General features: G+C 45.0%; 1 protein-coding gene across 1 annotated transcript in view; it reads left to right on the top strand.

Annotated features, from left to right (window-relative positions):
* The first annotated feature begins 871 nt into the window (after positions 1–871).
* The window catches only part of LOC126176696 (uncharacterized), an 84329-nt gene continuing 61952 nt past the window's right edge, over positions 872–23248 (top strand). The window contains exon 1 of the mRNA XM_049923858.1: positions 872–962. The gene's annotated coding sequence lies outside the window, so the exon portion shown is untranslated. The remainder of the gene's footprint in view (positions 963–23248) is intronic.

The raw sequence follows: 23248 nt of genomic DNA, 5'->3' as shown, positions 1-23248 counted from the left end.
GGAATGTGAGACAAAGCTTTGTGTACAGCCCACAAAAACCATATAAGCAAGGACTGGGCATTCTGCATCAGTGTGAAATGTTTTCCAGTGGTTTTTTATTTCCAACCATACCGTGTGCAGCTGTTGCAGCACATGGCTCCAGGTGATTAATGCCTGCCATTGTAGTTTTATACCAAAATGCAGCAAGCAGCAGAAAGTGGTGATGACTTTGCAGTGCCTTTGATATTAAACAATGAGGTGATTTTCCATCTGTCAGGAAATGTGAGTTATCACAATGTGAAAGTGTGGTTTACTGAATTGCTGCATGTCCATGTGTAGCTGGAAAGCGATTCACCAGAGGTGAATGTCTTTTGTGCCACATCCAAGAAAATGCTGTATGGCCCCTTTTTCTTCATCGAGTAGATGGTTACAGATTCTGTGTAGCTGGATATGTTGCATTTTTGGTTGTTGCTACAACTGACCGCTGACTACTTGACTTTCATCTTTCAACAGGATGAGGCTTCACCTCAGTGAAGCACTAGAGTCTAGATTGGTACCTGCCTTGTGGCCATTTTATCCCTACTGGTATTAAAGTTACTAGTACCTCTCATGCTATTTGCAGATGTAGTGTGGGAAGAAACCTAATATTAGAAAATGAGATTGCTTTGACCTTTGAAGGGGAATGATGACCTTGATATCTAAATAAACTCTAGAATTCACACTCTTAGTCACATTTTATTTTATTAGCATTAATGGTCAACTTTCCAGCCATCAAGATATCTAAAAGAGGAAATAAAAAGAAAGTTATTTCATATTTGTAAAATACGAACTATTACATACATACAGATAAACGAGAGAGTGCAACACAAACACATGTAGTGGTTAATAATGGATAAAAGTTAACAAATCTTGGCGCTGGTGGAGGGATTGGTGACATATAATAACAATAATTATTTACTGAGTGTATTAAATTTTAAGAAAGGGTAATCAAATACATATGCTGATTACTTAAACTTGTTACCTTCTGAATGTAAAAGAGCTGTGATTAATTAGGTCTACATATAAAAAATAAATTGATTTGTTAAAATTGGTAGCAATAATGTAAAATATGTTTGGAAGTACAAAAGATAAGGACTAAAGAGTAATTTATGGTTTTAGCTCTCAGCTGAGATCAGTGGTGATTTCATAATGGTTGCTGCGTTGTCAGTTTTTGAAGTGCATTTTGAAGTGCATTTGAATATAGCACTCTCTGCTGTCAGATTTTCATTGATTTCATGAGAAATTTTTCACTGTCCATTAGAAATGAAATACTATCTCTTCTGTTTTGGTGGAGGTGAGCTAAAATGTACTTAGGTGTACACAGCTCTTGCATTGCATGCTGCTGTTGGTAATTGATTGAAGTTGGTCATAGCTAATCAGTTGGTAGTGTAGAGTATGGATTGTATAACTAATGGTGACATTCTTGGGTGGGGGGGGGGGATCAGTCATTGAAATTGACTAATCTAAGTTCAGGAGAGAAGGGTGTCCATGTAATTGCTTGTGTGTGTGTGTGTGTGTGTGTGTGTGTGTGTGTGTGTGTGTGTGTGTGTTGGGGGGGGGGGGGAGCCAGTTGGGGCTGGATCCAGTGATCTGGGGTATTAGTTTAATATTTTGGAAGATGAATTTGGACTTGTAAGTAGCCATAAAATCTTTTAAATTATTCCCTTGAAAGAAAGTGCCTGACTGCTGTATATTTTTCCTTTCCCTGAGAGCTGTCGGGGGTGGGGTGGGGCCCTTGCCACCTCCCCCTCTTCCTGGGTATGGGTGCTCGTGTTGGGAGACAAAAGCCTGGCAGGGGTGAGCATGTCAGTAGCACTGAGAGACAGCTGAAATTTTTAAAACTGAACAAAGCTTCCAGGTCCCCAAGGAATCCATGTCAGATTCTATACTGAATTTGCAGCCGAGTTAGCCTGTCTTTTAACTACAGGCTACCATAGATCACTCAAATAAAAAGCTGTACCCAGTGATTTGAAGAAAGCACAGGTCACATCCATCTACAGGAAGGGTAGCAGAAGTCATCCCGAAAACTCAATAGTGTCCAGTATCCTTAACAACCAAGTATTGTAGAATCTTAGAACATATTCTGAACTCAAACATAATGAGGTATCTAAAACCTTCATGTCACCCAGCATGGATTATGAAGACATAGATCATGTGAAACGCAACTACTACTTTTCTCAAATAACGTACTGAGAGCCACGGATCAAGGGAGTCAGGTAGACGCCTGTACTCATTGTTTTCCAAAAAGCAGGTGCTTATTACAAAAGTGCATTCATATAGGATATGAAGCAAAATTATGCTCTGGATTGGATGCAGAAGTAATTTTGGGTGCACCCCAGGGAAGTATGTTGGGATGCTTGCCATTCATGTTTTGCTTACATGAATGTCCCACACACGTAGTACCCAATGACCATAATATCAATGTATCACAGTTGGAATTGGCCAACGCAAAATATACCTGGTTGTAACAATTTGTAGGGCTGTGAAATTGACACATAGCCCCAGTCATAGATAAAGCAGAAAGCAGACTACAGTTCATTGGCAGAATACCAGGGAAATGCCATCAGTCTGCAAAGGAGACTGTGTACGGAACACTCACACAACCCATCCTAGAATATTGCTCAAATGTGTGGAACTCATACCAAATAGGATTAACAGGGGATATAGAACTGATACAAATAAGGATAGATAGTATGATCACGGTTTGTTCAACCCATTGGAAAGTCATGTAGACGCTGAAAGAACTGAGCTGGCAATGCTGAAAGATAGATGAAAACTGTCCCAGGAAATCCAACTTAAAATGTTTCTAGAAACAACTTCAAGTGGTGAATTTTTTATTATATTACAGCCTCCTACAGATCACTCCCACAGAGATTGTGAAAACAAAATTAGATGAATTACAGCATGCACAGAAGCATTTAACCCAAGCAGTACCAATGGAGTCAAGTTTTGTAAATATTATAATTAAGTCACATACTGTATGTTTTAAATTTTGAAGAAAATATGCATTGTTTCCCATTAAATCTTCTACCACATTCTTCAATTGTTTAAATTTTTTGTTTAAACTTAACACAAAAATTGAATGCTAAGTGATGTGCATTAGAGAAGTGACTCTTCACAACAAATGTCATATGGTACCCAATATTTTCAGATTTCGGACCCCAGTATCTCTTTAAAAAAGTATGTTGTTAAAAAAGTCAACAACAGTTAATGAAATCTGTGTTTTTTAATTTTTTAATGGTGCTCATAGTGTGTCCCTCCCACTGTTGGTAGTAAATGCTATTGAAAATCTTTTGAAGTTGCTAAGACAGCGCTAAAACATATTTCCAGGCTGTGGTTCCTACTTACAGATCAAGAAATCTTTAGCAAGTATGTTGCTAATAAAAATGAACAGCAAATAATGAAATTTGTATTTTTATTTTTTTTGTGATGAGCATATGGTACACCACCCTCTGCCCTGGTGGTAGTGTTCATTATGGAAAAGGTATTTTATCACTAGGATATAGCTACCTGTGTTAGAAGTGGCCATTGCTACAGTTAAGCAATAATTAATTTTTGAGAACATTTCTTGTGGAGAACAACGGTCTGGCTAAAAGCATTTTAAAAATTGACACAACATTCTTGACCACAAAAATATTTATTTTGATGGTAATTGGTTTCGGTCAGTTTTTGTCCATCCCCAGACCTTCATACCATGATCGTAGGAGGTGGCAGTGAATGGAGCAGGTTGGTGTTCAGTGGGGTTGAAAGAGGAAGCAAGAAGTGTTTCTCCCAAGCCACTGTGAAAAGAACGAAACGTGTGCTCTTAAGTGTGCTGGAAAGCCTGCCAGTGGGATCAATAGTGATTTAAGATTTCTTCTGGCCATATTGCTGTATCAGATGAAGAGTTCATCCACTTGTCTGTCAACCACAAAATGCACCTCAGAGATCCAAGTGCAGGTGAACACATGAACATTATAGAGGGGACATGGTCTGCATCAAATGTTCTTTCCATGTGATGGATTGATGCTAGAATATGTTTGAGTACATGTGGAGGAAGAGATGGATCACACAGTTTATGATCATAAATAAAATTTAGGGCTAAACTGCACTTACTATTTACCGGGCTCTTTTGCTATGTATTGCTGTTGATAATTTCTTTCTGTGAATTGATCATATTTGTTTGATATGGATAGTAGAAAGAAAACTAAATGTCCTGATGGGCTGACATGTAGCGATACCCAAGATCTAGATTAGGTTTGAATGAACAATTTGGCTGTGAGTTGGCAAAGCCAATGACTGTGAGTGGAAGAAAACTAGATGTGCTGCCAGACTGATGTATATGAAGGCTGAGGCCTTAGGTTGGAATGGCCAATGTGGTTGTGAGTTGGTGAAGATGATGAATCTCAACACGAAAATGCAGGAACATCCATTGCACACAGCTGGTGTTGACTGCATGGTGTAGTTTAACAGGCCCCTATGTTGTTCAAACGAACAGTCAATTCGCCGGGAAAATTTTAAAATTCACAGGCCCCTTTGTTCTTGGCAGATTTTTCACCAAGGAAATGGCACGTCATGGGCGTGTTTGGTCTACAGTGACATCTACACTTGGTGACAACATTCTTGTGCAACATGTGATTCCAACTTTATACAAACCACTATTTTCATGCAAGACAGGGTGAAACCACATGTCACTTATCAGATAAAAGATTTTCTTCAAGAAATCTTTGGTAGTAACCACATCATCTCTAGGCAATTTCAAGATGTGTTACCTTCAGATCCGCAGATCTAAATCCATGTGACTTCTGGTTGTGGGGATATCTGTAATTACCATGATAGGCTGATGTTTAGTGTAGCATGAAACATATGTTCATCATTGCAATAACCTTCTTGTCTGTCTTATTTCCAGTTGTTCTGAAAATTTAGATGATGATTTCAAATGGTTCAAATGGCTGTTAGCACTATGGGACTTAACATCTGAGGTCATCACACATCCATGCCCGAGACAGGATTCGAACCTGCGACCGTAGCAGTCGCGTGGTTCTGGACTGAAGCACCTAGAATTGCTCGGCCACTGTGGCCAGCGATGATGGTTTATGTTGCAACCTAACAGAATAGGATACCAGCAAACTTTATTTACGAACCATAGGATTTACGAAAGAGAATTGTGATTGCCTACTGACAACTGACTCACAATTCATCATGTTCACTTCCCACCATTCATCATATGAACAGTTGCCTTTTACAAAGCAAAGAAAATTACAAACAAGCAATGCTGTTGCTGACTCACATCCAACTCATGATTTGTCATGTTCACTTCCCATTATTCATTGTGCCAACAATAACCAATTGTAGCATGCAGCAGAAAAGCTACATATAACATAAATGTACTATTACTGAAATTCTCATATTTAGTTGATTTTTCAGACTTTTTCCTTTGTGATAAATATGACTTTTTAATATTCATAATGTGTGTAGTGACCCTCACTACAGTTGTAGGGCTACATTTATGACATCAGACGTTGGGCTACAGTGACACAAAAAACTTACTGGATATGAAATTGCCAGTTTTTAGTGTACAAACATGAATTTTTGCTGAAATTTTAACTATCATTAGTTTACTTTCCAAAAATTTGAAAACAGACGTATCTCTGATGGTTGCTAAACTGAAATTTGGATAAGGAATTTTTGTTGTACTATGGACATATTGTCCATTAGAATAAATTATGCTGTGATCAACAGAAATGTCATAGATAAGGTAAAATACAGTAGCTTAGATTTTCATTATTGTGGCTACACTTGTCATGTGATAGATTACGTAAACTCAGTTGCACTAAAAATAACGAAAGTTATTCTGCAGGAATGAACACAGAATAGATCAAACATTAACACCTGTAAAACAAACTATCAGGGTAGAAATGGGATTCTATTAGAACTTATGCTGTTATGACCATTGATGTCCTTTTAGAGAAATACAGAAGGTAGTCAAATATTGCCAATATGGTAGTAGTCCTAGACTGAAATTCCCATCAAATATGACTAGCTCAGGCAGAGTACACACCATCTGATCAAAATTATCTAGACATCCCTATGTAATGGGGAATTGACCACTAGATTTCATGAGAGGCAGACCTGGCGTTATAAAGGAAGGAGGGCTTTGTTTATGATGGAGAGTGGGCCACAGTGAGACATAAACTAATTTTGTCAGTAGAGAAGCAGCAACAGCAGGCTTGAGTCAGTCAAGAGGGCTCAGTGACTTTGAATGTGGATCAGTCTTTGAATGTCACTTGAGTAATATATCCATCAGGGACATTTCAACCCTTCTAAAGCAGTCCAATTCGGCTGTTGATGACGACTGAAAAGTGGAAACACGAAGGAACAACAACAGTCAAGCCAGGCAGGTGTCATGTGCTGGTGGACAGGGACTATCGGGCATTGCAAAGAATGGTTGTAAAAAGTCACATGAAATCAATTGAAGGAATCAATCATGACGTCCAAAGTGCTATCAGCAGTTCAGCTAGCACAATGACTGTGCTTAGGTAGTTAAAAAGAAAAGGGTACAGTGGCCACACCACAGAGCACCTCATAAACCATATATTTTTGCAGTCAATGCTAAGCAAAGCCTGAGGTGGTGAAAACAGCAACACCAATGAATGACTGGAAACGGATGATTTGGAGTGGTGATTAATGCTATAACCTGTGGCGATACAACAGAAGGGTTTGGGTTTGACAAATGCCTGAACACATTTGGCAGTATTGGGTTCCTAGTAAAACATTAGGGGTAGTGTAGCATGGAACCAAGCACTCCTTTCTTAGTTATGGAATTGAATTATGGGACTGTGCAGCCAGTATCCACTCAAAAAGAATATCGCTGTTTCGAAAAAGAGCAATAAAACTTATACATGGGATAGGCCATAGAGAATCATGTAATGAATTTTTCTTGTAGCACAAACAGCTAATGATATATTCTTCACATTTGTTAACTTCATTATTTTATCAATCACCAGTGTAAGTAATCAGGTGCAGTGATGTACATAATCACATCAGGAAAAAATATAACTACATCTGGAAAAGAACAAAATTAACTGTGATGGATTGAAGCCCAAAGATCAGTAGTTTTATTTGGTTTAAAAAACTACCAAACCCTCTAATAACATGTAAGGAGAATGATTTTAGTACAAAATTTCAGTAACCCATTTTTCCTCATTGATTCTTTCAGACAGTTTGCTAAATCTCCAGTCTACTCTTCATCATTATTAAATTATGAATCTGATTCAATCCCGTATCTGATTTCTGAATCTCTATCTGACCATGATGTAATCCAACTTGAATTTTCTATCTCCATTCTTTTTCCAAGTATACCCTCGAATCTTGTGAGTTTTGAACAGTGTGTTCACTATTACAAGCTGAAATGTATTATAGAACTCAAGCTTTCTTATCTGCCATTCCTGCTACAAAGCTCATATTTTCCCATAACACTACCTTCTGTTCCTTCTCCTACTACAGCATTCATATGTTCACTGTAAGCAGTCACTGTCCTTGTATGTATGTTTGGTGTATTGCACGAAAAAATTTCTGCGTGTTAGGCTGATGTAAAGAACTTTCACAACTACCACCATTTCGTGTAAGCCCCTGAACTCTAAGATTTATCATTTTTGTCACATGATATGTTAACGTTTCAAGTTCTTTCCACATGTGTTCATAATTTCAAAGCCTACTTTTAGTTTGTGTTTGCAAAGCCATTGGACTATTTGGTCAGAAACATGTCCATCATATGTCATTGCAACATGTCTCCTGTTCATCACTTTTAGGGGTGACTTGGTTCTCATGTCATTGATGATTGGGGTAAAAGCTACGTTTTAGTTTCTAATGCAAGTGGTCAACAATGTTCCAATGTCAGTTGTTATTCTGAGCAACCTATTTCAAAATTGAGAGTTTCTGATTCAGTTTGTTCTCCTGTTGTAGTTGTCTCACTAAGTGTTTCCGTGTTTGTTGTCGTCTATTTTTGACAAAGGCCTTGATGACCGAAAGCTTATATTGTGACAGTCATTTTGTTGTGCCTATCTGCGACTCAGCATCTCCGCTCCATGGCAACAACTTTCCTTTTGATAATATTGTTACATTCCACCCTGGATTTTCCGTTGCTTGATTCTGTTAATCATGGGTAGTTTTGTACTCTCATAGGTGATTCAATTGTGTGTTAATAGTTATGTCAGTAGTAGCTGCCTTTTTGTAAATCCCAAGTTCTCTGTTTTCTGTTGTAGGTTGTTGCCACCTTGTCAAGAAAATTAATTTGATTACTTTAATATTGACAGTGAGTATGATATTAAGGTACAATGAAGACATAGTCTTCACTATTTCTTTAACATCTTTTGTGTTACTTCTGTACCGTGAGAGCGTCTCATCTGCTTCTTTAATAATAAATTGTTCTTTTAACAATGCATAGGTATTGATTAAAAAGTGAAGTTGAAGTTCGTTAGCAAAAATTTCTGTAGGACACCTGCAAAGTTGTTACCCATTGCTAACCCTTCTTATTGTTTAAACATTTTCTCATTGAATTTGAAAACACTGTGTAAGACAGGATTAATTTTAAAAATTCAAGAGATTTCCAATATTTCCCTGATATTCACTTTTTTGTAGCGTATTAGATTATCTTTAATGATATCTGGTGCTTTCATATACTGATGCCATAAAATTTGTATAAAGTTTCATAAATTTGAGGGGTGCCAACCAGATTCATAACTGCAGCGTTTTCTCCAGAACTGCTTATGTCCTTGCAGTTCTCAGCCAAGTGGAAGGCTTGAACCAGAGAGTTTGAAGGGTATGTGACAAGCTAGGCTTTGACTTCCTTAACTTGAGCCACAAGGTTAATGAATGTAGGCTCCCCCTGATTGGATCAGAAATGCAGTACACATCAGAGGTTGCTATCCAGGTAGTTGACTGCATGTTGAGATTGCAAAAAATGTCTTATTAGATTAAACAAATCTCCAGACAGCCAAGACCCCAAATTACCAGGTGTCTGTAACTAAAAACTGATTGTGTTGTGAAAGCTGGAGTCCAGGCTGTATACGTTGCAGGACACTGAAACATTATAAATATACTAGCGGACCCGACAGATGTTGTCCTGCATGATATTTCAAGCAATTAGGATATTAAACAAAGTATGAAATGAAACACAAATAATATAATAATTTCATTATTCTTTATTTTGAAATAACATCAATTTTTCTAAAAACAATTCTTTATAATCAATAATGTTTGTTTAATTTTATCTTAATGCGAGTTGATGAACAATATTTTTAGTCAATTCCTGAGGACAATAAATGAATAAACTTGGCGGTTTTCCAATGCGAGAACATGCCACATATAATTGGTCATGTGAAAAGATTGGATTTTTTAGATCCAACCCACAAATTGACATTGTTTGACCTTGTGACTTATTAATAGTCATGGCAAATGCCAAGTGAATTCACCTGGCAAGTGACACGTGGTGTCACCCTATCTTGCATGAAAATAATGGTTCCTGCAAAGCTGGGATCAGATATTGTGCAAGGAGGTCCTTATAACATACAGGTGTTACTGTTATCTTATCAGGCTGTGTGCTGTCATCTCCTTGAAGAAAAATCCATCACCGAAGGAGCTTGTGAAACCACACCAAAGCCACATAAGCTGTGCAGTGGATGTTCCTACACATGTGGTGGAGTAGAACTCCTCATGCAACAGTTATGTGCTTGTCCATCCTAAGGTTGTTCCCCAACCACATGTTACCCATTTCCAAGCGCGAAAAAATGAATGGCAAAGTCATGGTGCTGTAGCTTATCTTGTTACCTAATCTGATGCACATTCTGAATCTCATAATGATACCAGTGTAAAATGTGCTGCAAAATATTTTAAACTGTTGGCCAGGCAATTGATCTTATCCTTTAGTCCATTTATTTGTACTGGGCCGCTTTGCAGCTGTTTCTGTTGACACCATTCCAGCAGTGCAGTGCTGCTTTTGCTGCCATTCTGATAAAACATCTTTACCAGCATGGCATGGTCTTTTCTTCTCATTGGCCATACCTTCTTAACTCTTTACACCAACAGTCACTTCACAAAAGAAATCAACATGTGTTATCAAGTGACAAACAGCTTACAGCCCAATAGTTGGAAGAAAAAATCACAGGATACACAGAAGTATAACAGAAGTGACCTACAAGCTCTCAACCAAGGACGGTGAGACTCCTTTTACTTCAGTGCCCCTATTTTAATCTGCTATGCGCCCGTTCACAGTTGTCGCCTGATATATCTTCCCTTTTAACAGATGACATGTGCTCTGCAGATTGCATTCTTGAGTTCACCAGTGTCAGTGGGATGACATCGGTCATTTGAAGCTCACTTTTGAGGAATACACCCCCCCCCACCCCCTTTCAGTAGTAGTTTTCTAAGATTTCCTTCTGGTTTTAGTTTCCTTCCTTCTTGAGTTTTGCTTCCATTGCTGCTGATTTAACATTTGGTTTTTTACCCCTCCCTAAGCCACAGAATGGGCACTTATGACCGTAGCAGTTTTGCACCCTAAAACCATAAAAAAACTAAACCCATTATCTTTGACACACATTTGCTGTAGAATGTCAGAACATAAGAACTAAAACATATCATCTTGAACAGAATAACCTCCTTCATGCCAACAAGCACTAATTCCTATAACATTTTTCATACAAAATATTACACTCACTTTTCTTACATGTCATCCTGAAAGTCATGGATTAAAGTAGTCAGGAGAACAGTGTTTCTTGATCAAATAGCATTTAGCTCAGTACTGCATCAATAGGTATTAATGAAAATACAGTGACATTTGGTGAGGTGGCTGTTGTGTTTTCAGACTGAAGACTGGAATGATGCAGTCCTCTATTCGTGCCTATCCATTATAAAAGTCTTAATACCTGCATTACTAATACAACTTACACTCATTTGAAACCGATTATTGTATTCAAGCTTTGGTCTTCCTTTGCAATTTTAACCCTCTGAATTTCCCTCAGTTATTTTTATTTATTTATTTTCTTTTTGTTCCCAATTTTATTCAGCACCACCCCATTTGTTATTTATTCTTCTCATCTAATCTTCAGGATTCTTCTGTAACCACATTTAAGAAGCTTCTATTCTCATTTTGTCTGAACTGCTTGTTGTCCTTGTTTCACTTCCTTGAATGGCACCACAAGATAGACCCCTTTAGAAAAGATTTCCTAATACTTAAATTGGTATTAGATGTTAACAAACCCTTCTTTTACAGAAATGCTTTCCTTGCCATTGCCAGTCTACATTCTATACCCTCTCTACTTCTGCCACCATCAGTTATTTTGCTGCCCAAATTCCAGTGTTTCATTGTACCTGTTAGAGTTATGAAAGCACCCAGGGAATGCCACAAAAACATTCCCCAGACCATAACACTCCCTCCTGTGTCCTAGACCCCTCCGACGATTCAATGGCCATCTGTCCGATGGAGCATAAAATGTGATTTTGTCTGAAAAGGGCACCTGTTGCCACTCAGTGGATATCTGGTTATGGTACTGGTGTACTACTCCAGCCTCCATTGCCAATGAACAGCTTCAGCATGGGCGCATGAACTGTCTTTGAGGAGACACTGTTCATCTGGACAGTTATTTGCTCTACAATTGCACATTTGTTCACCCACACATATACACAACCATTGTTCACCCCTGTCATCTATGAACCGTGGTGCACCTCAGTTTCCTCAGCACCGGTTTTGGATGGTGCCATTTTGCCACACATGGTATACTTTAACCATGGCGGCCAGACATGTATCCGTCCTTTAACTAAAAGCCAGAAATGATGCCCTTTTGGACATCATCTAAATTGCTCTGCTTCTGCATTATGACAATGAATGCCTTGGTTTCCACGTCCCTCCGGTGCACTTTATGTTCTCTGCACTGCTAGCACTACCACCTGCTGTCTGTGAGTGCTTATTGCACGTTGACATCAAACGAAGGTGGTGGTCAAATTAATGTGCATGTTCCAAGCCTTGCTAAATATTTCAGAGCTTTCTACTTCAGGTTTCACCAGCTCTTGGTTCCAAGAATAATTTGAGCATGACAACATTGCTGGTGGCAGTAAATTCAGGAACTTTGTTATGAGTACTTTGACTATTTACTGTTATAATTTTTACAGTCGAAGTAGCTTTGCTTTGTAAGCTGCCTGATTTTGCTCTCCACATACTGAGTGATGAGCATTCATCACTTGACCTCAAACTACCACCTAGCTGAAAAAAAGAATGTATGCACTGCACAAGTACTCTGCTTCTCTAGTAGTTGCTTTCTTTTTGTAGTGCACCCCTGACCTATCCAGGGGAGACATACAATTCTCCAGCCCATAACACAGATCCAGAAATCTGCAGCCAATACTATCATAGAATCGATGGAGCATTTGGTGGTGACTCCACTCAGCTTCAAACCAAAGGACACCAATCAACTCTGCAAATGATGCTGCAAATTATGAGCGCTCTGCTTGCACCCTGCAAGTGAGGCCAGCAGTCTTCACCACCTCTGCCAGCCCCCATAGTCCATTAATTTCAATATCACCTGTGTTATTGAGAGATTTCTACTAGGGCTTGTGTTTTTACCAATGTGTTACTGTGCTACTTTCTCTACTTCATCTCATAGCTACCAGTTCATCTTCTATTGTATTTTTTGCCCTACTCCAGCCCAAAGTTGCCTAATACTCCCTCTGAATCTGCCAACAACCTCTAATTCCTTCAATTTATTCAGGTCCTATATCTTTAATTTCCTATCTTTTTGAAATGTCTTCAATTTTAATCTGCAGTTCATAACCAACAAATTATGATTGGGAGTCCACATGTGCTCCTGCAAGTGGCATACAATACACATTATAGTCTGGTTTTGTAAGCCTGTGACTTACCATTATATAATGAATCTGAAACCTCCAGTGCTCTCAGGTCTCTTTCTCATATAGAACCTTCTTGCATTATTGTTAAACGAAATGTCAGCAGTAATTATATCGAGCTGTGTGCATAACTACCAGGAGATTTCCTCTTTTGTTCACTTCCCACAGTCCATATTCTTCCATTATTTTTCCTTATCTTCCCAACTATTGAATTCCAAGACGTCATATAAATTTGTACTACCATAGTGACTGTTGGCTTTGTATCTGACTTGGCTATGATAATGTATTCACTATCATGTTGATAGTAGCTTACCCACATTCTTATTTTCTTACTGATTATTAGGCCTACTCCAGCACTATCTGTATTTGATTTTGAGTTGTTAACAAGTACTGAGCTTATCAGAAGTCCTTTTCTTCCTGTTACCACACTTCACTAATTCCCACTATAATTTATAATAACACTCTCTTGGATAAACTATGAATTAATCATATATGCACTTCCAGTGAGTGTTACTGATACTGCATTTATTGCTGAATGTTCCAAGAGATGTTATATTAATACTTCCTTTGGCATCAGCATGTAGGGGATGATTAAAAATAAGTCTTCATTGTGTTTGGTTGGAGCACATAGTTGAATTTTAACTTCAACATATTTATTTTGATGATCTCTCATTACACATTTTGATTACAAGAAGCACAGCTTTAACACCAAAGAAAAGCATTTGATCAGAATTTCTCTAAACAAAAAACATGTGCAGTACAGTTACTAACCACAGACTGCCTCATTTGGCATGCATTCATCTCTGTCTAGCAAATCGTGTTTTTCAAAGTTATTTGTTCAAATTGGAGGTAGATCTCTTTTACAAATAGTAAGTGTTGTGACAGTGACACGACATTTAAGAGTGCCGCCACGTCAGTACGCGCAAATGGCGATAGAGGCGCTCCGCAACTCGGCTGAGCGCGGGAGCGCCACCTAGCTATGAACGGCGCCGGCCACATGTCACGGCACAGCAGTGAAATGACCGATACGGAATTGGTAGCATGTAACCAGCTATTGTTTCTATGTTTGTATATCCACGCAATTTATTAGTGATTAAAGGTTATAACACTTTTTGGTGACGAGGATGGGATATTTTTGTTCCTGCGTTGTGGATTTGTGTGTTCGTGTCGGGGCAGACATGGAACAGCTTATGCAAGCGCTCATTGAGCAGCAAACACAGCTGACAGCTGCTATTCAGGCGTTGTCGATGTCGCTTACTCATCATCTGTCTTCCTCTTCTCCGCCTCCATTCCCTCCTTATGACGAGGCCGCTGAAGACTGGGAGGATTATGAGAATAATAGTTAGACTTATTGTCTAACTATTACCGAAAAAACACCCACGTCGTTGCCGCCCGCGTGGCGTTCTACCGGTGTTGTAAACAGCCCCACCAATCTTATCGGGCTTGGGCGGCGGAACTACACGGTCTGAGTAGGAAATGTCAGTTTGTCACGGACACTCATCATGAATCTTATGCTGATTCAATGGTTAGGGATGCTATTCTACGGCTTGCTCCTGATAAAGAAGTTCGGCAATGTGCCTTACAACTGCCAAACCCGTCGTTGTCAGAAGTTCTAAGCATCGCTCAATCTTTTGAAGCGTCTCATGCTGCTGGTGAGCAAATAGGCGCGTGGTGTGATGTAGGCGCTATACAGACCACTTTCGACACGGACAATTTGCCTGTTTCCCAGGGGACCGATGATGTGGTGGCGGTTCACTCGCATCAACAACGTCGCGTTGGGCCACCACGCTCGCAGCGAAAACAGCAACCACAGAAGCAGGTTCGTTTTGCACTTCCTTCTTGTCCACGTTGTTTTGTACAGCATGACTGGGCCGCGAGTCCAAAATGTTGGGCCACGTGTAATTCATGTAGGAAAAAAGGCCACATTGCTTCTGTGTGTCAGTCCCCTAAAGTTTCTGTCGACGAGGACGAGGCATCGGACATGGATGTTAACTGTGTGCTTTCTCAAAGAAATAAGTTGTTTATTACTGTTCCTGTTCTGGATAAAGACATTCACATTCAAGTGGACACTGGCTCTGCAGTAACTCTCATTAATTCTCGCACATGTTTGGAGTTGGGTTCCCCTCCCTTGTCTCCAGTTACGCGCAATCTGAGAACTTATAATAAACAGAAAACTCGTAGCGTTGGCCAGTTTGATGCTTCTACTGCCTACAAGTCTGTTGTTAGGCCCCTCACGTTTTATGTGGTGGATCATGCGGGCACTGAAAACCTGTTCGGTTATGATGCTTTCCAGTTGTTCGGGTTCTCCATTGATGATGATGTGCAGCTCATATCTGAGGATATTCCGTATCAACAGCTGGATGGATTGTGTTCTGAATTCTCGTCCATGTTCTCTGCTGGTCTGGGTCGTGCCAATTATTTTGAAGGCCACATTACTCTTAAACCTACAGCTCGCCCTAAGTTTTTCCGGGCACACCCTATTCCGGTGGTGTTGCGTGCACCTGTCAAAGCTGAGATAGACAGGTTAACAGCTTCAGGGATTCTCCTTCCTGTTACCTCCAGCGAATGGGCATTGCCAATCGTGGTGGTTTCTAAACCAAACGGGAGTCTGCGATTGTGTGGTGATTTTAAAGCCACTGTCAATGTTCAGAGCCTCATTGACACTTATCCTCTTCCCCATCCTGAGGAGTTATTTACCAAGCTCGCTGGGGGCCAGTTCTTTTCCAAACTTGACTTATCGGAGGCGTACCATCAGTTGCCGTTGGATGTGTCTTCCAAGGAATTTCTCATCATCAACACTCCTTGTGGGTTGTATTAGTACCAGCGGTTACCATTTGGCGTCGCTAGCGCGCCGGCCATTTTTCAGCGGTTTTTGAACAGCTCACGGCTTCTGTTCCTGGCTGCATAAACTATCTGGATGACATTGTTGTCACAGGGGCCTCCACTGAGGAGCACCTTCGCAATTTGCGTTCACTGTTTCGGGTTCTGCATTCGGCTGGGTTGAAGTGCAATCTGGACAAGTCACAGTTCTTCCAACACTCCATCGTGTACCTTGGTTTCCACTTGTCCCGTGAGGGTATACGTCCTCTACATCAGCATGTTGCAGCCATTACCGCTCTACCCCGGCCGTCTACGGTAAAAGAACTTCAGGCCTATCTAGGCAAGATTGCTTATTATCACAAATTCATTCCATCCGCGGCGGCAGTAGCTCACCCTCTGCATCAGCTGTTACGCAAAAATGTTCCTTTCTGTTGGTCCGACGAGTGTGAGCAGGCTTTTGTCTGCCTGAAGGCTCATTTGCAGTCAGCACCTTGTCTTGCCATATTCCATCTGGGTCAGCACTTGGTTCTGGCGACTGTCGCGTCCCAGTATGGCCTAGGGGCTGTTCTCGCCCATCGGTATGAGGATGGGTCGGAACGACCCATCGCCTATGCTTCCAAGACCCTCAACGATGCGCAACGGCGTTATTCTCAAATCGAAAAGGAGGCGCTCGCTATCATTTATGCTCTAAAAATGTTCAGCATTTTTTCGTATGGTTCTATGTTTCACCTCATCACCGACCACAAGCCGCTGGTCTCTGTTCAGCCCATCGGCGTCGCTTCTGGGTAAGGCAGCTCACCGCCTGCAACGTTGGGCCTTATACTTGTCTCGTTTTCACTATGACATTCACTATCGCCCCACAGCCCAGCACGCCAACGCTGATGCGTTGTCGCGTTTGCCGATGGACCCCGACCCGGTTTTCGATCGAGATGAACTACTCTGTTTCCACATTGATGAGGCAGAACGTCGTGCGGTCGAGGGTTTTCCGCTTACAGGGTTGCAGGTTGCGTCGGCTACTGCGCGGGACCCGGTCCTGCGTCAGGTGATTGGTTTTATTCAACAAGGTTGGCCGGACAGGACCAAGGGCCGGGCATCGGATCCCCTTCGCTACTACCATGCCTTGCGCCTTCGTCTGTCTGTTCGTGATGGTGTTGTTTTCTGGCCACAGATGGCGCATCTCCACGGGTTGTGGTGCCAGCCTCTCTTCGCAAAGATGTTCTCAAACTGTTGCATGAAGGCCATTGGGGGATTTCTCGGACTAAGTCCCTGCCTCGCAGGCACGTTTATTGGCCTGGTATTGATTCAGACATCGACCACATAGTCGCTGCGTGTGGTCAGTGTGCTCAACAACTGGCTGCACCCTGTACAGTGCCCTCTCCGTGGCCTGACCCGCCGCAGCCATGGCAACGGGTGCACGCTGACTTTGCCGGCCCCTTCCTCGGCACTTATTGGCTGGTGTTGATTGACGCCTTCTCGAAGTTTCTGTTTGTTGTTCGATGTCTGTCGCCCACCACTGCGGTGACGACGCTGGCTTTGTCCAAAATCTTTGCGCTAGAAGGTCTTGCATCCACGATTGTCACGGACAATGGCCCTCAGTTCTCTTCGCAGGCCTTCCGTGATTTTTGTACTGGACACAGGATTCATCATGTTACAGCACCGCCCTTCCATCCGCAATCGAATGGGGAGGTCGAGTGCCTTGTCCACACTTTCAAAAGCCAGATGAAAAAATTCCTTAGTGACTTTTCCACAGATGACGCTCTGTTGCATTTTCTGAGTTCTTATCGCTTCACGCCTCTGGGTGATCGCAGCCCTGCTGAACTCTTGCATGGCCGCCAACCGCGCACTCTACTGCACCTGCTTCACTCTGTCAGGCCTTGTACTGTGTCCCCTCATGCGGGAAAATACTCGGTGGGCGCCGACGTGTGGGTACGAAGGTATGGATCTCGCCTTAAATGGATTCCAGGGGTGGTCAAGGCTCTTCGCAGCCGCCGGCTTTGTGAAATACGTACGGACGACGGCATGGTTGTTCGCCATTACGACCAGATGCGCCCATGAGTGGTGGCCACGCCGGTGCCACCGTCCCTTCCTTCGCCTCCACCAGCCCGAGAAGCCAGTCCTGTCGCTGCTGCCAATCTCCCATGCGTGTTGCTGCAGCCGACGTCGCTACCGCTTCCGAGTACGCCGGAACCGGCCCCAGTCGCGACGCCGCCTTCTCCGGGACCCATCTCGCTGGAGCACACCCCCAGGTCCGCCACACCTATGGATGCTGCTCCGGAGTTTTCACCCATCATCTTGTCCAGGAGGCACGTTCCACACACCCCCCTGCGGGTTCGGGGGTTAGAATAGGCCCGCGGTATTCCTGCCTGTCGTAAGAGGCGACTAAAAGGAGTCTCAAACGTTTCGGCCTTATGTGATGGTCCCCTGTCAGGTTTGACCTCCATATCTCAAAATTTTTCCGAAGAGCGAGCCGATTGGGGAAGGGCGCCTTACTTGGTGCATTGTGTCCATGTTGTGTTGAGAACTTTCGCCATCTTATTCGTCGTTGCATTGCAGTCCTGCCCGCTCTCCATCGCTTGGGCATGGATACGCTCCTGCATGCACTTTCTGCCAAGCACTGTGCAGGGCCATTTTCTGCACTGACGACGCCCATGGACCACATGTCACCTAACATCCAGCACGGTAGCCAGTCCGTTGTGGTGGGGCCGCCATGTACCCTCTTGGTTGTAGCCCCCTGACAACACAGGGATCGCTCTACTGATGCCTGCGCCGTTAACTCCCCACGTATGCCAAGGAGTAGATGCCCATCGCCCTGGGGCATCGGGACTCCCGGCAATGGCCATCCTGCCAGGTGGCCTTTGCTGTGGCTGGGTGGCGCCCGTGGGGAGTGTCCTTGGTCGGAGTAGGTGGCATCAGGGCGGATGACCCGCAATGAAGCGTGGTACATCATCTCTCGCTGGCGGCCAGCCGTCAGCAGTCTCTAAGCATTCCAAAGCTCACTTTAAGGCTAATGTGTATGACCCCAAATCGTTCCCCTCCCTGGCCACACCATGGGAGGAACGAAAGGCTGTGAATGAGAGCGAAAGATACTCGCCCCGGTATCTCGTCTGTACCAGAGCTGACGGGGACTCGTTTGTGTCTGTGAAGCCTCAGTTCTTTGTCGAACATTTAGAGGACAAGTTCGGGGAGGTGGAGGGCTTGTCCAAGATGCAGTCTGGATCGGTGTTGATAAAAACGGCATCCTCTGCCCAGTCACGAGCCTTGCTGGCTTGTACGAAGTTGGGGGATGTGTCTGTTACTATCACCCCACATAACAGCTTAAATATGGTCCAGGGAATTATTTTTCACCGCGATCTCCTTTTACAGTCCGATGATGAGCTGCGCGCCAACTTGGAGCGCCGAGGTGTCCATTTCGTCCAGCGCGTCCACCGGGGTCCAAGGGATCGTCAAGTTGCCACCGGTGCCTTCATCTTGGCCTTCGAGGGTGACACGTTACCTGAGAAGGTCAAGGTGATGGTGTACCGTTGTGATGTCAAGCCGTATATCCCTCCCCCGATGCGGTGCTTCAAGTGTTGGAAGTTCGGCCACATGTCTTCACGCTGTGCTTCCGACCTCGTCTGTCGCGATTGCGGTCGACCTTCCCATCCTGATCATCCCTGTGCGCCGCCTCCAATCTGTGTGAACTGTGGTGCACACCATCCGCCTTGCTCGCCAGACTGTCCAATTCTGCAGAAGGAGCGGAAGATCATGGAAATCAAGACTCTCGACCGCCTGACGTACACTGAGGCGAAGCGGAAATATGATCGGCTTCATCCAGTGCGCATGACAGCTTCTTATGCCGCAACTGTCACTCCTTCTACAATTCCATCCACTCCAGTCAGCTTCAGAGTCGAAGTCCCACACCTGCCCCCTTGATGGTGGGGGGCACTAAACCTCCTGTTGCTCCTGCTCCATCTACTTCAGGAGCACGTTCCGACCGGTTCCAAAGCCGACAGCCACAAGTGGCTCAAACAACCGCCAGTCCCTGGTCGTCGGGACACACGGTCATCGTCTGTCCCTGAGACTGACCCAGTGACGCCCTCCCAGCCTGAACCACCCAAGGCGCAGTGCGAGAAGCAGAAGAAGAAGAAACTCCCCAAGGCTACCGACATTGCGGTGGCACCCATTCCACCGCTTCCTACAAGCTCTGCGTCTGAGGATGAGGTGGAGATTCTGGCGTCCACTGAGGACATGGATCTCGCCAGTCCCTCGGATGCAATAGATAGCTGTTGTCCAGGTGGTGACTCAGTAGCAGCAGGGGCCCCGGAGGCGTAATCTGCCTCCCCAATCCCTTCACGCCTTTCCCATCCATGGCTAATACCATCCTCCAGTGGAACTGCAGCGGTTTCTTCCACCGTCTAGCTGAGCTCCACCAACTTATCAGCCGTCATCCTTTCCTTTGCATTGCTCTGCAGGAAACTTGGTTTCCAGCAATGCGAACCCCCGCCCTCCGTGGCTATCGGGGTTATTTTAAGAACCGGGCAGCTTATGAAAGGGTGTCTGGTGGCGTCTGCATATATGTCCTTAACTCTCTTCACAGCGAGTTTGTACCTCTACAAACAGATTTAGAGGCTGTCGCTGTTCGGGTGTGGGCGCCACAGGCTATTACCGTCTGCAGTATTTACCTTCCACCTGATGGTGCTGTCGCGCAGCATGTCCTGGCTGCTCTGATAGCCCAACTGCCGCCACCTTTTTTGCTGCTGGGCGATTTCAATGCCCACAACCCTCTATGGGGTGGGACTGTCTCCGATGACCGCGGTCAGGCCGTGGAGCATGTGTTGGCTCAGCTCGACCTTAGCCTCTTGAACACCGGTGCTCCCACGCATTTCAGTGTGGCCCATGGCTCGTTCTCGGCCATCGATCTCTCTATTTGCAGCCCTGGACTTGTCCCATCCCTCCACTGGAGAGTGCATCCTGACCTGTGTGGTAGTGACCATTTTCCCATCTATTTGTCACTGCCCCAGTGTCATTCTTCAGGGCGCCTGCCCCGCTGGGCTCTCCACAGGGCTGACTGGCCGGCTTTTACTTCTGCTGCAACCATTGAGTCTCCCCCACAGGGTGACATTGACGAGGTGGTGCGTGTTTTAACCACGTCCATCATTTCAGCGGCCGAGGCTGCCATCCCCCGTTCTTCTGGCCACCCTCGGAGGAGGACTGTACCCTGGTGGTCGCCGGAGGTTGCTGAGGCTATTCGCGACCGTCGGCGGGCTCTCCAGTGTCATAGGTGGCACCCGTCTCTGGAGACCCTCATCACCTTTAAGAGGCTCCGTGCCTTCGCCCATCGTCTTATTGCACGGCGTAAGCAGGAGTGCTGGGAGAGGTATGTCTCATCCTTGGGCTCCCATGTCTCCCCCTCGCTCGTGTGTTCCCGGATCCGGCGGATTTACGGATACCAGACCCCTACGGGTGTCCCTGGGCTCTCCCTGGACGGCGCTGTGTGCACAGACGCTGCCGCCATTGCTGAACGGCTTGCCGCGCACTTCGCTAAGAGCTCTGCGACTGCATCCTACCCCCGCCTTTCGCTCTCTAATTGAGCGAGCCGAGCGGACGCCGTTCTCATTCCACACGTGTCGTTCTGAAGAATACAATGCTCCTTTCAGCGAGAGGGAATTCCTCGCTGCCCTCGCCGATTGCCCTGATACAGCACCAGGCCCAGACTGCATCCACGCACAGATGCTGAAGAATCTCTCCAGGGACTGCCAGAGACACATCCTCACCATCTTTAACCGCATTTGGAGCGAGGGCGTGTTCCCGTCGCAATGGCGAGAGGGTGTTATTGTCCCCATCTTGAAGCCCGGTGCGGACCCACAGGCGGTGGACAGCTATCGTCCCATTACCCTCACCAACGTTTTGTGCAAATTGCTCGAACGTATGGTGGGGCGGCGTTTGTGTTGGGTCCTTGAGTCGCGCGGTCTCCTCACTCCATCCCAGGGTGGCTTCCGTTGAGGCCGGTCTGCCACGGACAATTTGGTGCGGCTGGAATCTGCTATTCGTACGGCCTTTGCCCGACGTCAGCATCTCGTTGCTGTATTTTTCGATCTGCGGAAGGCGTATGACACCACATGGAGGCATCACATCCTCGCCACGTTGTATGAGTGGGGTCTTCGTGGTCGGCTCCCGGCTTTTCTTCAAACCTTTTTATTGCGCCGCTCTTTCCGGGTGCAAGTCGGTGCCGCCTCTAGTTCATCTTATATACAGGAAAATGGGGTCCCGCAGGGTTCGGTGTTGAGCGTCTCCTTATTTCTAGTGGCCATTAATGGTCTGGCTGCAGCCGTGGGGTCGTCGGTGTCTCCTTCTTTGTATGCCGACGACTTCTGCATCTCATTTAGCTCCACGACTACGGGAGTCGCCGAACGCAGGCTGCAAGTCGCCGTTCGCAAGGCAGCATCATGGACTCTGACTCATGGTTTTCAGTTCTCTGCAGCCAAGACTCGAGTTATGCACTTCTGCAGGCGTCGGACGGTCCACCCTCATCCTGAACTTTACCTCGACGGCCACCTGCTTGAAGTGGTGGACACTTGCCGCTTCTTGGGGCTTGTGTTTGATGCCCGGCTCACATGGGTTCCTCATATTACTCAGCTGAAGCAAAAATGCTGGCGGCACCTCAACGCCCTCCGCTGCCTTAGCCATACGTCTTTGGGTGCAGATCGCTGCATGCTGCTGCGATTGTACAGAGCCCTTGTGCAGTCCCGGCTTGATTATGGGAGCCCGGCCTATGGGTCTGCATCACCCTCAGTGTTGAAGTTGTTAGACCCCATACACCACTGTGGGGTTTGGCTTGCAACTGGCGCTTTTCGTACCAGCCCCGTGGATAGTCTACTGGTGGAGGCCGGGGTTCCCCCGCTGCGGATTCACCGCCATCGACTGCTCGCCGACTATGCTGTCCACGTGCATTGCTCGCCAGGCCATCCCAATCGTCGCCTGCTTTTCCCTGCCATGGTCCTCCATCTGCCCGAACGGCGACCTAGGTCTGGGCTTTCCGTAGCTGTCCGTGTCCAGTCCCTGCTGTCAGAACTGGGGTCGTTCCCTCTTCTGCCTCCCTTCCGGGTCCGTACACCTACGCCTCCCTGGTGTTTGTCCCGGCCGTCCATCCGTCTGGATTTGGCACAGGGACCTAAGGACTCGGTTCCGCCTGTGGCCCTCCGTCGCCGTTTTCTTGCGCTCCTCGAATCATTTCCGGGCTGTGAGCCTGTCTACACTGATGGTTCCCTGGTTGATGGTCGCACTGCCTACGCTTTTGCTCACGCTACCCATGTTGAGCAACGCTCCTTGCCGGCTGGCTGCAGTATTTTTACTGCAGAGCTGGTGGCCATCTTGCGCGCTCTTGAGCATATGCGTTTCTGCTCAGGTAGGTCCGTCGTCATCTGCAGTGACTCCCTGAGCAGCCTTCAGGCCATCGACCGCTGCTATCCCTCTTCTCCTCTGGTGTCCTCTATTCAGGAGTCTGTTTCCGCCATTGCCCGCTCTGGTCGTTCGGTGGTCTTGGTTTGGACGCCAG

This window comes from Schistocerca cancellata, chromosome 3 (genome assembly GCF_023864275.1).
Source record: "Schistocerca cancellata isolate TAMUIC-IGC-003103 chromosome 3, iqSchCanc2.1, whole genome shotgun sequence".
NCBI lineage: Eukaryota > Metazoa > Arthropoda > Insecta > Orthoptera > Acrididae > Schistocerca > Schistocerca cancellata.
This window is presented reverse-complemented; position numbering and strand designations above follow the sequence as displayed.